We start from the raw sequence: 16,233 nt of genomic DNA on the forward strand, positions 1-16,233 counted from the left end.
AGCAACGGTGTGTTAATTAAACGAAGCGCCTGACGCCGCTCGGAACTTTGGCATTTTTAAATCCTAACGGTCTCTGCTCAGCGGAGTGGAATGTTCAGGAGCCGGTTGCCTAGCAGCGTCTCCCCCTCCTTCTCTGCCCCGCCCCCTCTCTCCCTCTCTCGTTGCTCCAGCTAGGAGTTCACATTCAGCTTCCTTAGATTATATAGCGCCATTCTTTACTAACTTTTACAAATGAGCTTATTGGAGGCTTCGTGTTTTTAAGATGGTTCAGGTGCAGTCCGGGCAGACTGACTGCAGCATCATTACAGTATACCGCACTGCGCTCGGCTTTGTGTGGAGGCTGATACACAAAATAATGAACGACTGGTAAAGAAATCACATGGATTGCTTTTTAATGCTAAATGTGTATCTGGTATTCTAAGTATTATCTACAATTAATAATTTTCAGCTATATTCATATTCAGAATGTAATACAGTATTAAGACAGGGTCCAGTATTATAAATAAATAAACACGCTTTAAGAGAAACAGCAGTGATGTTTATTGCCCATTCCCATCCATTCTCTAGATGTTTCTACATTGTGGTTGCAATCCACAGGGACAAGGGACTCAGCGATGTTAAATAAAAACCTAGAGCGCACAATTAACCAAAATATTAAATGTAAAGAACACGTTCATGTCTTGCTTTCTCATAGCTGTTTCTGTGTGTGTGCACCCGTGGTGTTTATTTTGTGTGATTATCTTGTCTAAGACTCTGCATATTATACAGGGTTAGACTCCTACAGAAAACAGTGAGTGGACTGTGAAGTGTAAATCCTTTACCAGCTTTGGAAAAACGGAACTGTGCGATCATATTTGTCCATGCATAATGTTTATGCTGGTCTGTAAACTGTTGTTAAATTAAATGCTGTTTGTTTTAAAACACATTTTTGGTTGTACCGTTAAAAGAGTATCATGTGACTCACTTGCAGAAATTGAATGTTAAGCAAATATATTCTATTTAACAAGATAGTCGATTAATCTGTAGACAGGAGAGTTTCGCGTGGCCGCTGCAGATCCACATTATAAACACACAAGCACAACAATAGCGTGTAACGTGTTCGGGTTGCGCATTGAAGTGAATAAAGAAAGACTGCATTTCCCAGCGTCGCTCGCTCTATTTAAAGCTGCGCTTGCGCACTGAAGTGAATAAAGAAAGACTGCATTTCCCAGCGTCGCTCGCTCTATTTAAAGCTGCGCTTGCGCATTGAAGTGAATAAAGAAAGACTGCATTTCCCAGCGTCGCTCGCTCTATTTAAAGCTGCGCTTGCGCACTGAAGTGAATAAAGAAAGACTGCATTTCCCAGCGTCGCTCTCTCTTTTTAAAGCTGCGCTTGCGCATTGAAGTGAATAAAGAAAGACTGCATTTCCCAGCGTCGCTCTGTTTTCACAGGTGCGCTTGCGCATTAACGTGATAAAAAAGATGGACAGTACGTTCATTTAGATCATTCTGTGCAGAATCTGACCACTTTATCGAATGATCTTAGAATTGGTCAGATTCTGCTCAGAATCTGCAGAGAATGGTCTCCGTGAACACACGCTTAATCAGCCTCTCAGTGCGTCTGCACTGGCTTTTCTTGTGCCCTGCTGTACTGTGCGGAGCAGGTGGGACACAGGCAGGGCTGCATTGATTTCATTCAGGTTGCCAAAATCTAGTTTTCAGCATTAGACGTAAAATACCAAAAATGGACGACAAAGCAAAACAAGCAGAGTGTATTTCATCTGAGGATTAAAAATGTGTTGAATAAAATGTTTCTGGCCCGCCTACTCTTAACTTTATTACAATCTGGCCCCCGAAATAAACGAGTTGAAGAGCCCTGCGTTAAGCCATTCGTGTATCTCAATCACGTCCTGAGAAACGCGTCAATAGTAAAATTGATTTATTTATTTATTTTTCTGTGAAACAACTAAATGGGCTTTTAAATCGTAAGTCTGACTTTTTCATTTCAAAGCAGAAGCGACTCTTCTTATGTAAATACAGTCTCGCACAACGATTGTGAGTCCAGCATCAAATACTTTATTTTTAATTGTAGCTTTGATAAAGATTTGTCGTTATTAACACGTTGCGATCTCGTTTCTGCTCGTTAATCAAAAATTAAAGCTTAATTTGGTTGTTTCACAGAAAAAAACAAAAACATGTCAATCAAATCAATTTTGCTATTAACTGGTTTCTCAGTTGTGATTGAGATACACGAATGGCTCAACAGGTATCGATTTAATTATTAAAGGAGAGCAGAAAAGTCGGTTAAAGTCGAGATATTTGAACGGGGTCTGTGTTGTGTAGCTGCGCGAGACTGACAGCTGAGAGCTCTCAGAACTGCGGCGCGAGCAGGGGGCGTGGCCACTGGACTGCGTGTGTGTGCGTGTGTGTGTGTGTGTGTCTCTGTGTGTATCTCAGTGTGTGTGTGTGTGTGTGTGTGTGTTTCTTCTCAATGGAATATCACTGTGCTCTGTGTGTGTGTGTGTGTGTGTGTGTGTGTGTGTGTGTTTCTTCTCAATGGAATATCACTGTGCTCTGTGTGTGTGTGTGTGTGTGTGTGTGTGTGTGTTCTCAATGGAATATCACTGTGCTCTGTGTGTGTGTGCGTGTGTGTGTGTCTGTGTGTTTGTGTGTGTGTGTGTGTGTGTGTGTGTGTGTGTGTTTCTTCTCAATGGAATATCACTGTGCTCTGTGTGTGTGTGCGTGTGTGTGTGTGTCTGTGTGTTTGTGTGTGTGTGTGTGTGTGTGTGTGTGTGTGTGTTTCTTCTCAATGGAATATCACTGTGCTCTGTGTGTGTGTGTGTCTGTGTGTGTGTGTATGTGTGTGTGTGTGTGTGTGTGTGTTTCTTCTCAATGGAATATCACTGTGCTCTGTGTGTGTGTGTGTCTGTGTGTGTGTGTATGTGTGTGTGTGTGTGTGTGTGTGTTTCTTCTCAATGGAATATCACTGTGCTCTGTGTGTGTGTGTGTGTGTGTGTGTGTGTGTGTGTGTGTGTGTGCTCTGTTATTGTTGTTTATGTTCTGTTAATGTTCTGTTATTCGGCACACTGGACCTGTAGGGCGGTGCTCGTATCCTTCATCCTAGCCTGTAGTTACACAATAACGATACACTCGAAATTAACATTCCTGCATTGAATCCTATGAAGGAGGACAGGCGATGATGTCACAAAATGGGCGGGGCTAACGGTTACGCGCTTTACTGTCATTGTGGCTTTCTAACACCGAAAATATATTTTAAAATTAAGCACAGTTATATCTTATTTTCTTGACAGTACAATGCATTCTCATTCATATAAACTATTAGTTTGGTTTTGATATTTAGTTAAGAGATCACGAGTCCTTAAAAAATCCCAAATTTACATTTTTCGTATCGCCCTATTTTAACACCAGCTAGAGTTAAATCAAAAGACATTGGAGCAGGCGATTAATATCAAAGATATCGTATGAAGATTAATATTGGAATCCTGATATCACACATTAAAGAAATGTATTTTTCAAAATGTTTATTGATGATCTGTCCTTATTTCATATAAAGTTGGATAGCTAGCTGGTTTTCTTTTTGACATGTCACATGTGCTTAAGGAGATGCTGGTTGCAGTGGAATGTAAGGGAGTGAGGTGATATGTGAGGGTTCCTAAGACAGACCCCAAGTATGATTACACTGAATTCATCCAAGCAGCTCAGTTAAGACAGAATCTCAGGACTATTTCATTTCTTTTGTTGTGGATAGTTCATTTGTAATCAGATGGGCTACATTTAGGTAGGCTTAATGTCTTGCAGTGGAATTCAATCTTGCGCTCTTGTGAGTGTCTCAGGTCAGTCCAATGGTAGCTAACGTGCCCATTTTTTCTCAGTTCAATTCAATCTGCCACCAGAGATCCATGTGGACTTAAAGGACTCTTCAGGAATTGAAGTTGATGCAGACATCTTTGATGAGCTTATGACGTCAAGTGAAGTATCCTTCAAAGTCTTCACTGGAGAACAATCTGGTAAGACTTTGAGTTATAGGCTAAGCAAAGTTTATCCTGTTGCGCATTCTGCTTAAAACCCTTTAAATTCTCAAAATGATATCATACGGAGCAGAAGCGGACAGGACGTCCTGGCTAAGTACTCAAGCTAGCTGTGCTTTAAAGCCCATTGACCGTGTTTTCCATTGGCTAATGTAAGGAATTTATTGAAAGGAGACTTGTGATTTTGGCATTGTCATGACAATTTTCTGTCAAATTAGATGTCATTAGTCATCCTATCATCTGTCTTTTATGACAGCGGACGATAGGATGACTCATCTAATTTGACAGAATTGTCATGGCAATGGCAAAATCACAACTCTCCTTTCAACTGATTGCTTACTTTAGCCAGTGCAAAACACAGTCAGTGGGCTTTAGAGCACAGCTAGCTCGAGTAATGTGCCAGTTTGTCATGTCTGCTTCTGCTCCCATTGTGTGTGTCTTCAGATCTATCTGAGGCCTCGTTCTGCTCAGTGGGGTCTGATTCATCATCAGGTTCAACTGTGATTCTTGAAGAAACCATAGCAAGGAGAAGAAATCGGACTGATAGTCCCGTAGACAGTAATGCAGCATGAGGTGTGAGTTTAAAGATATATATTTTGTATTATATGCACTGCTTGTGCATTCGTGAATGTTTTAGAACACATTGTGTGGTTTCTGCCATTTCCAGCACCCTTGAAGATGCACTGCTGTGGCTGTTAGGTTTTTATCTTGTTCTTCCAGATGATCAGTGCCATCCTTGACTCGAAGGCAGGAGGTGAAAAGATATTCCTTGAGTTTGCCAAAACCAAGAGTCTCTCTGATAGCACCCGTAGGCTATTAGTGAACATGCTTGTGGCAGATATGATTGAGAAGCATGGGTAAGTGAATGATTCAATGTGCTGGGTCTGTATGATAACAATGCTAGAATTACCTTTCATTACTGATAACATAATCACAAACCAACATTTTGTCTGGCATGATTTTAGTCAGACTTAGTCTTAGTCATTCATTTTCATATATTCATGTTGTGGTGTTCTGCTGCAATTTATCTTAAAAGGAGGGTCCCCCCATCAAGTGTGCGCACCAAGCATGCCCTGGGAATCGTGACTTTATTCCCCTATTTGAAGGATCCAGATTCAAGTAATGGATATGTAAGTTTGGATTATTGTAGGTAACAATGCATGCACATTTTTAACCTTTCTTAATTAAATTGGTTGGGCCAAATTGCTTAAATTATCAGCTCAGGACTCATCTTGTACTGGGGACACCTGGCCAAGAGTTCTATGGTCATAAATAGTGACTTATGTATTTCAGTGTTTCCCCTAGATTATAGTCCAGACAGGGTGGAAAGGCTCCATCTCTCATCCAGACCCTCTTTATCCGAAACTGTCAATAGAAACCAGTAGAAGCCTAAGTCTTTCTGGTGGGGGAGCACGAGACCTAGGCAGACAGGGCTGCCCTGCATACACAATGGTAAGGGGAACTCTGTTTTGTCAAGTTCTTACTGTGTTTTCCTTTTGAAAGGAACACTACTGCAATGCCGAAAGTGGATCGGGTTACCTGGCCTGGAGGATTAAGACTGTCCAACGCAACACATCACATGGGACCAAGAAGAGATCCATGTCCACATACCAAGATGGTCCAAAGGCTAAGCGGGCTTCACATTCAACTGTTGAGCAACTGACAGGCGACGAATGCAGAGAGGCGATATCTGTGCTTCAGCATTCAACTGACGAGTCACTGGTCAAGGAGAAGATGAGGGCAACATTCAAACACAGACAGAACATTGTGCAGGATCCAGAGTCCTCAACCATCTTGGGCGTCTTCCCCCGATTCCTTGACATACCAGGCTTGGTAGTTATGATTAGAAGCAAGCTTTTTGCCATACTTTGTAGATTTAAAGATAGGAGTTTTGTGAAACAATGTTGGTTCAATGTTTTTCAGATCGACCAAGACTTCACAATGCTGTTTGGAGAGGATGCATCTGGCAAGTTCCTGGCGAAATGGCCTCCTTTGTTCAGACCAGGGTCATCGCAGACTGCATGAACCTACCCCCCAGTGCCCATTTGGAAGCCCTCCTCTCTTCTGCGCAGCACGACTCTGATGATTTGGGTACATGAGTACATCATTTCTGCTTGACCACCAAATAGTTTGAAGTCTTACTAACATGTCATGTGAGCTTCAGGTTTTTACTGTAGCGTTTACTGTAGCGTTTGCTCTACTGTGTTTATCCTTCACTAAGACTAGGATGGGACAGTGACTTGGCAGCCATTCTGTTGATGCTGCATCTGCTACCCCCGACCTCAAAAGACAAGAGGGCTGCAAAGATCGCTGTCTCTCAAGCTGCTGACCATCTGGTGAAATATATGAAGGTATGTTCTCTTATTTTGGTTGTGCTTTTCTGTGCCACTCTCCTTTTATCTAGCACAGTGCCTCCTTGCCATACACACAGCCCCTGCAAGCCCCTCTCCCACCCCTTGCTTTCTGACAGTTTCACCAAGGTGATTGGAGGTGCATTGCAGACAGCAGCTGTATCGTAACCAATCAGCATGTTTGCTCAATCTGAGTGCAATAATGGAGGCTACTTTGTCTTTGCGTTGTGTGACAGAAATGAATGGCTGTGGTTTCCCCTATGTTCTTTCTTTCAGGTGGGGACGAGCTTGGTGACCTTCCTTGCGCAAGTTGGACGTGAACAGCCCTTCCTCCTCTGTGTCGGCGAACAAAAGAAGATCATCCAGAAATTCTACATCATCGTTGACCAGAAGGCCGTTCCGTGCAAGACCCAAACATCAGTGGCAGCTTTCGATGAGCTCTTCAAGGCACACTACGTCTTCGGCGTGTCCTATGACAAAGCTTTGGGTAGTTTCTACACGTTCATTCAAACCACAGTGTATAATATTGATGTAGGGAATGCAAAGGAGAGCCCAAGGGTCAAGGAGATTAGAGCAAGGCTGCTTAACAGAGACACTTGAATTGATACACATCTTTGGGCTTAAAGATGTTTACTTGTTTCATTTGTAAAGTACACCACAGAAGTTGTGCATTGCTTTGTCAACATTTTAAGTTCCATCAGGAAGGACATTGCGTTTGAAATGCGGAGATCCTGAGTGTTCCTCCGTTTTTGGCACTTATTCTGGCTTTAAGAAGCACTTGGTTCGTGTACATGGTGACTGTGTTACTCCAAATACCATTGACAATGTTGAGACTTTGAGCAATAATGATGTTGAACCTTCATGTTGTCAGTCATTCGGTACAGACTCTCCTACTACTCAGGTTCCTATTGAGAGGAGGCAATTGCTGGACATGTGTGGGTCTGTTGGAGCTCAGTTACAGGCATCGGGGGTTGCTGAAAGTACTGTTCAATCTATGGTTGGTTCAATGGAAGAACTTGTGAATGACATCCATGCTCAAGCAAGGGAAGCTGTACTAAAAAGTATTTCATCAGAGACTCAAGGTCAAGACCTAGGTGAAAAAGCTGGGGATTGTTTTGATCAGCTTGAAAATCCTTTCTCAGTCTTGAACACAGGAGCCAAGCGGCAGAGGTATTTTGAGGAAAAATGGGAAATAGCTGAGCCTGTAGAGCATGTTCTTGGAGTGCGGTTTGATGTACGCTGAGATGGAACACCTGGTGTGTTCAGTCAAGCTCCAGTAAATGATACGTTTATTGATGTACCTATCTTAGGAACTCTGAAGTCTATGTTTAAGAACAGTGAAGTGTGTAAAAGTTTCCAGCAGGTAAGAGAACATCAAGAAGGTACTTACAAAGACATTAATGATGGTTCATACTTCAGAAATCATTGTCTATTTTCACAACAAGAATATGCTCTACAGATTCAGCTGTACTATGACGATTTTGAAACTGCCAATCCTTTAGGCTCAAAAAAGAGAATACATAAACTTGGCTGTGTTTATTTTATTTTAAGAAACCTACCACCAAAATTGAACTCTGTGTTGATGAATATTCATCTTGTTGCTCTCTTTCACTCAGAGGACTTAAAGAAATATGGATTTGATGAAATCCTAAAGCCACTTGTAAATGATTTCAAAGTTTTGAAAACCGAAGGAATTCAAATCTCCTTTTCAGACACAGTGAATATTGTGTTCTCACCAATTGTAACAAATGGTATGACATATTATTTGAAGCATTTGAATTGTTTTCACCACAAACTGTTTAAGTCTGTTTCCAGATAGAAACTTGATTCCCAAACACCACTTCATGATACATTATCCGAGGTGTGTTTGCAGAATCAGTCCACTTCTACACACATGGTGCATGAGATTTGAAGGGAAACACAACTTCTTCAAAAGGTCTGTTAAGAATTTTAAGAACATCACTAAGACTTTAGCAAAGAAACATCAGCATCATTTGGCTTTTCATTGGGAGAGTTTTTATTTTCAACGGTTTCAGTTTGGTCCCATTAAAATGGAAATGATCAACAGTTTGGAGGGTAGTGATATTTTAACTGAAATATTGCGTTGAAGTTTATACTCTGATGTTTCCACAACTAGTTGGGTGAAGAACTATGGAAGCGAGTATCACATTGGTATGTTTGTTTGCTCAGGTACAGAAAGTGAAATGCCTGTATTCAAGAAGATCATTAATGTGATTGTAGAAGATGACCAAGCTTTTCTTTTGACCTCGAATGTTGCTACGTTGTGTTTTGATGATCACTTAAATGCATTCAGCATTGAAGAAATAAGTGATGCATTTACTGTGATATGTGTAGAAGACCTGGTTTACCATAGACCTCATGACAGACAGTTTTCGTATGACACGGATGATGAGAGAACATGCATTGTCCCATACTGTCACATTGTATGACTCGCATTTTGTTTTTGATGTGTGTAGAAGTGCTGCTTTACCATCGGCCGTACATCAGACTGTTTTTGTATCATACTGATAGAGAGCACATTGTCACAAGTTGTGTCATGTTTACCTGTTCAATGTGAGTCAGGGTAATGTCACGTGTTGAATGTGGTGTACATGTTGAGATTAAAAGAAATAACAGCAGTTTCTGTGCTGTGTTTATTTTAGTTGTAAGTACACTAAGGTTAAAGGCACAAACGCATTGGGGGGTTCAGGGGGTATTATATGGCTGGAATGGTTATAATTCAAGTTTACATCCTATAGTGTGAATATTAGAGTAAAAGTTACAGTGTGAGAGTTGATTTTATATTTACACCCTACAGGGTTGAAAGGTAGAAAACTGGCAGAGTAAAAATGTACTCTGATGGAGTTGATTGTTAACATGTTACACTAGTGTAGAGTTAATGCAACAATAACCAGGGTTGGCCAGTGTTCATTTTTAACTGTTTACAGAGTTACAGTAACTCTGCTAAAGTGTTAAAAAGCTAACACTTTCAAAAGTGTAAGATTAACACTGTGTAGAGAGGGACAATATAGACACTTTCTGAGTGTTCAATTTAACACGATTAGAGCTGATTTAACACGTGAGAGGGAGAGAGGGGGCGGGGCAGAGAAGGAGGCGGAGACGCTGCTAGGCAACCGGCTCCTGAACATTCCACTCCGCTGAGCAGAGACCGTTAGGATTTAAAAATGCGAAAGTTCCGAGCGGCGTCAGGCGCTTCGTTTAATTAACACACCGTTGCTGATATTTTAATTTTGAAGATAACCAGATTTTAAATACTCAAATAGCACTGATAATTCATATGTTAAACTATAACACCACACTACTTAGCACTCCGAGAAATGTAGAAACGATTCATTTGTAAAGAATTAGCTGTGAGATTATTTAGATAAATAATCAGAATTATGGATGCATGGATTTTGTATTAAAACATAGCCGCATGTATGTTTGTTTCATGTCGTAGGACAGGGTGTGTGTGTGTGTGTTATCATGAGGTAATATCACCACGTCTTGGGTGCGTTGTGAGGCTCTAGATGAAGTGGAGTCCTTCAGCCGCCCAGGAAGTGGTGATATATTCATGAACACAGCTTTAGACCTACAGGACTATATTTATATATCCCTACACCCCCTGCTCACAGCTGCGCCTGCGCACTGAAGGGAATAAAGAAAGACTGCATTTCCCAGCGTCGCTCTCTCTTTTAAAAGCTGCGCCTGCGCACTGAAGTGAATAAAGAAAGACTGCATTTCCCAGCGTCGCTCTCTCTTTTTAAAGCTGCGCCTGCGCACTGAAGTGAAAAAAGAAAGACTGCATTTCCCAGCGTCGCTCTCTCTTTTTAAAGCTGCGCCTGCGCACTGAAGAGAATACAGAAAGACTGCATTTCCCAGCGTCGCTCTCTCTATTTAAAGCTGCGCCTGCGCACTGAAGTGAATAAAGAAAGACTGCATTTCCCAGCGTCGCTCTCTATTTAAAGCTGCGCCTGCGCACTGAAGTGAATAAAGAAAGACTGCATTTCCCAGCGTCGCTCTCTCTTTTTAAAGCTGCGCCTGTGCACTGAAGTGAAAAAAGAAAGACTGCATTTCCCAGCGTCGCTCTCTCTTTTTAAAGCTGCGCCTGCGCACTGAAGGGAATAAAGAAAGACTGCATTTCCCAGCGTCGCTCTCTCTTTTTAAAGCTGCGCCTGCGCACTGAAGTGAAAAAAGAAAGACTGCATTTCCCAGCGTCGCTCTCTCTTTTTAAAGCTGCGCCTGCGCATTGAAGTGAATAAAGAAAGACTGCATTTCCCAGCATCGCTCTCTCTTTTAAAAGCTGCGCTTGCGCACTGAAGTGAATAAAGAAAGACTGCATTTCCCAGCATCGCTCTCTCTTTTAAAAGCTGCGCCTGCGCACTGAAGTGAATAAAGTGTCAGGGTGCGTTCACGGATATAATTCTGCGCAGATCTTGTGCAGAATGTGACCAATTTATCCAATGACCTTCTATGAACTGGTCAGAATCTGCACATAATGATCTCCGTGAACGCGCCCTTAAAGTCTCCCTTTCACAGCTGCCCGGTTCAGCGCAGTTAATTCAGAAGCGGCTCGCTGCTTGATCTCCCCGCCCTGCCAATCATCTACTCCCTTTATAAATGCGGAGGAATATTGTGAGAGGGAGACCCGGACTTGTGAAGGAGATTCCGCGCTGCAGACTGGAGCTGGAACGCGGAGAGACTTTATGAAACTGATAGATCCAAGTATTTTATATAAACTGCAATAATATAATCTGTGGTAACTAGTTTAATTAACTTCACTATAAGAAACTGATAGATTTAGAGTTTGTTTTATTGTATCATCCCTATATATACTAGACAATTGTTATAGACTGTGAAGTGAAGGTGGCATTATCATATGGTTTACATTATTGTTAATGTGTTTGAGATTTTTTAAATTCAATTATTACTAATAAAAACTTGTAAAGATTATTTTTGGTGCATGATTGCTTGGTTTCTCCCGGATAAAAGAGTTTGCGCGGGAACCAACCACTCGAGGTCCTTGTCCTCAATAAAAACAAACAAAATGAGACTTCTGAGCGGGGTGCTCGTTAAACCCCGATAAATAAACAAAAAGGATAATAATCCCAAACAAACAGTCAGAACAGAACAGATAATCCAGCAGCTAAAAAATAAGAGATTCCTCCCCATCAGGGGATCTCACCCGGTTCCTCCTCGGTCCTGTAGAGCTTGGAGTTTCCAACCAGGTAAGGAGACAAAAAGTGATGATTTGGATAAGAAATGGATTAGTCACCGTTGTTGCTCTTAGGATAAAAAATAAACCATTTGAATGATGTGGATAGTTTCAATTGGGCAGTAGGATTAGATAACTGGTTACCTTCAAACTGGAAAATGGCAGCTTAGAGAAAACACATTGTTTCTAACAACCAAAAGATGATTGCTTCCCGGTCTCTCCTTTACAGACCAGCAACCTTCCTCTTCAAAAAAAAACCCTGCTCCTTCCTCCAAACACTCTGCATCCACAAAAACCACACCCGAAAAAGAATCACCCCAGAAAAAGGAACCCACTCCCCCTTCACAGGAAGTAATAGCCATATTTAAAGAGCTCCCAATTAAGATACTTAAAGACATAATGATTAATCAAGCTCAATAAGCCCTTTGCCAAGGCAATTAGCAAAACACCTGAATCCAATTAGAATTTCCATGTGGAAATTAAGGAAAAGATCATTCAATTAAAACAACGAGAGAGACCAGTACAGAGAGACACCCCTTACCAAAAACAGACAGTAAATTGATATAGCTTCACCTAATTTTACCTTATGAATCTGAAAGGCCGACTTTATAAACGAGGAATAAATTACTTAGCAATTGAATAGAGAATTAACTTAACCTGGCCAGGTATTCTAAGTGCTTTCACACAGAGGAGTTATGACGGTTCAAAACCGCCACTGTAGCGGCTTATAGGTCTGTGTGAATTGCTTATACCGCCACAGCAATACCATCATATTTTATACCGTCTCTGAAGCACCTCACCAGGTGGTTCAGAGACGGCACTGAAGCGTCTTAACTGCCTGTGTGAAAGGCTGTACCGCCACTGAAGCACTATAGTGGGCGTGGTTTCAAAGCAACATGCCACGTCACTACAGCGTAGGGATTCATTTGTGTCTGAGCTTGAGTCATAGTGCCGGTACCTATAGTTAAAAATCTCATAAAACGCTTTCTTTTTAAATTCTCAACACAGTTGCATCAAGTCTGCAAGTTCTTGCGTGCGCGTTAAAGAGAGACAGTCCGCTGCCACGTTTGTAGCTGACTTTTAAATTACTTTACGATTTCAGCTTGAGCGCCTTTAAGTAAGATGACACTGCCTGCAACTCTATTCTCGTTTTTTATAGACAAATAAGCTAACTTGATTTGAAAAACGTCATGAACGATACAAGCATCTTCTTACACTACTTGGTTTGATTAAATTAGTACACGACAAAATATGAAAGCGGAACATTAAATTTCAAAGAACAAACGGCAACTTTAATGAAAAAATATATTGTAGCCCACTTCAATAGGAACATGAGCCTTCTATATTATATTAAACCAAAACAATAACAACAACAACAACAATCTGGTTCTCCTGCCTTTTTCAATTAATATAATTTAATTAATAAAGAATAAAACATACTAAAGTTAACAACTACCTAGCCTAAGTTTAATTGATGTTTTTTGTAATCTACCAGCAGCTTCTGTTGCACACACATCGCTGATAATAGTGCAGACCGCGGGGCAAACCAATGCTCGTGTGGGGGGCGTTTTTTCATCAATATCGTCCTTCTGGACTTTTTTCATGTAGAATACGTGATTGTAATCATCTAACACTAGTCCGTACAATACTCTTTCAAATAAATATTAGGTCCTCTGCTATTCCTAATCTACATTAATGATTTAGACTCTGATATAGTAAGCAAACTCGTTAAATTTGCAGACGACACAAAAATAGGAGGAGTGGCAAACACTGTTGCAGCAGCAAAGGTCATTCAAAATGATCTCGACAGCATTCAGAACTGGGCAGACACATGGCAAATGACATTTAATAGAGGAAAGTATTGCATGCAGGCAATAAAAATGTGCATTATAAATATCATATGGGAGATACTGAAATTGAAGAAGGAATCTATGATAAAGACCTAGGAGTTTATGTTGACTCAGAAATGTCTTCATCTAGACAATGTGGGGAAGCTATAAAAAAAGGCCAACAAGATGCTCGGATATATTGTGAGAAGTGTTGAATTTAAATCAAGGGAAGTAATGTTAAAACTTTACAATGCATTAGTAAGACCTCACCTATTGTGTCCAGTTCTGGTCACCTCGTTACAAAAAGGATATTGCTGCTCTAGAATGAGTGCAAAGAAGAGCAACCAGAATTATCCCAGGTTTAAAAGGCATGTCGTATGCAGACAGGCTAAAAGAATTGAATCTATTCAGTCTTGAACAAAGAAGACTACGCGGCGATCTGATTCAAACATTCAAAATCCTAAAAGGTATAGATAATGTTGACACAAGAAACTTTTTTGACCAGAAAAAAAGAAACAAGGACCAGGGGTCACAAATGGAGATTAGATAAAGGAGCATTCAGAACAGAAAATAGGAGTCACTTTTTTACACAGAGAATTGTGAGGGTCTGGAACCAACTCCCCAGTAATGTTGTTGAAGCTGACACCCTGGGATCCTTCAAGAAGCTGCTTGATGAGATTCTGGGATCAATAAGCTACTAACAACCAAACGAGCAAGATGGGCTGAATGGGGCCTCCTCTCGTTTGGAAACTTTCTTATGTTCTTATGTTCTTAAACGTGTTCTGATTTTGAATATGCTCTTCTTAGGGTCGGTATTATTGTCATTGCTTGCGTCTCGGCTCCTTTTTCTTTACACATTAGGTGCAGCGTGCACGTGTTCGGTCTTGTCAGTGAACAATCTGTTGATTGACAGGTTTGAAGGTTGTACTCGCGCGACCTCTTTGGCTGTGTGAAAGGGTGATTAAGTTATTACACCCGCATGGATTGTGTGATTTCATGCTGTGTGAAAGGGTATTTTACACACTCATTTCTGAGTGAAAATGTAATACTCAATTAAGAGCAGCAGATAGCAAATTACTTATGCTGCATTCATGTAGCTAGTGCTACAACAAACACACACACGGAGACACGCACACACACTGAGACACACACACTGAGACACACACACACACTGAGACACACACACTGAGACACACACACACTAAGACACACACTGACACACTCACACACACAGTTACTGACCCACAAACACACGCACACACACAGGTACTGACACGTGCACACACACTTATGCTATGCTAATTGGTGAATATGCAAATGTAAACATTACAAGAGCAAATCAAATCACGTGAAAGCACAAAGCGGGCGGAGCTTATTTGCATACAAACTCCAGATTTAGCTGCCAGTTAAATATTTAACTAAATGTTAAATCTAGTTAAGAGATTCAAGATGTATTTAAATATTTAGCCAACTGTTAAATCTTGTAACTAGATTTCTAAATGATATCTGAATGCACACATTTATAAAAAGCTGTATTTATTTTCTCCTCATTTCTGGCAGCCCATACTAACGGCGCTCGGAACTTTCGCATTTTTAAATCCTAACGGTCTCTGCTCAGCGGAGTGGAATGTTCAGGAGCCGGTTGCCTAGCAGCGTCTCCGCCTCCTTCTCTGCCCCGCCCCCTCTCTCCCTCTCTCGTTGCTCCAGCTAGGAGTTCACATTCAGCTTCCTTAGATTATATAGCGCCATTCTTTACTAACTTTTATAAATGAGCTTATTGGAGGCTTCGTGTTTTTAAGATGGTTCAGGTGCAGTCCGGGCAGACTGACTGGAGCATCATTACAGTATACCGCACTGCGCTCGGCTTTGTGTGGAGGCTGATACACAAAATAATGAACGACTGGTAAAGAAATCACATGGATTGCTTTTTAATGCTAAATATGTATCTGGTATTCTAAGTATAATCTACAATTAATAATTTTCAGCTATATTCATATTCAGAATGTAATACAGTATTAAGACAGGGTCCAGTATTAGAAATAAATAAACACGCTTTCAGAGAAACAGCAGTGATGTTTATTGACCATTCCCATCCATTCTCTATATGTTTCTACATTGTGGTTGCAATCCACAGGGACAAGGGACTCAGTGATGTTAAATAAAAAACTAGAGCCCACAATTAACCAATATAGAAAGGAAGGGGGGAGAAATGTATTGCCTGCGTGCAGTACCTTCCACTTTCCTCTATTAAATGTCATTTGTCATGTGTCTGCCCAGTTCTGAATGCTGTCGAGATCATTTTGAATGACCTTTGCTGCTGCAACAGCGTTTGCCACTCCTCCTGTTTGGAACTGCAAACACAAGTCAAAAAGGAAGTTAGAAAGGCCAAGAGAGAGACAGAAATGAACATTGCTAAGGGGTTGTGAAGGAGGAGACCCTCACATTGTCTCAGTATGTATCTGGACATTTACTGCAAATGTTCATTATTTTGTGTATCAGCCTCCACACAAAGCCGAGACACACACACTGAGACACACACAGACTAAGACACACACACTGAGACACACACACCATCATCATCATCATCATCTTCATCGGCGATCACTCGAGTCGAGTATGATTGTCCTCCATAGGGTTTTCTATTTGTGGCTCTTCAGTTGGCTGTAAAGGCTTATCCGGGAGCCACATATTTTGGTGCAGTGTGGGCAGGGGTGAGTGTTGCTTGTGGTTGGTAGTTGGTTCTTCCTGGTGTTGAGTCTCTCCTTGCGTAGCTGCTGCTTGTCCTCTGCGGCACAGCGAAGATCCTTTTC

At 41.2% G+C, this 16,233-nt stretch overlaps 1 long non-coding RNA gene across 1 annotated transcript; it reads left to right on the plus strand.

The window, feature by feature from the left end:
- The first annotated feature begins 5,808 nt into the window (after positions 1 to 5,808).
- Positions 5,809 to 9,059, plus strand: LOC131725017 (uncharacterized). Its single transcript, XR_009320389.1, has 3 exons — positions 5,809 to 5,861; positions 5,952 to 6,119; positions 6,250 to 9,059. It is a non-coding gene; the product is annotated as an uncharacterized LOC131725017 (long non-coding RNA).
- The last annotated feature ends 7,174 nt before the right edge of the window (positions 9,060 to 16,233 follow it).

Source organism: Acipenser ruthenus, chromosome 59, assembly GCF_902713425.1.
Source record: "Acipenser ruthenus chromosome 59, fAciRut3.2 maternal haplotype, whole genome shotgun sequence".
NCBI classification, from domain to species: Eukaryota; Metazoa; Chordata; class Actinopteri; order Acipenseriformes; family Acipenseridae; genus Acipenser; species Acipenser ruthenus.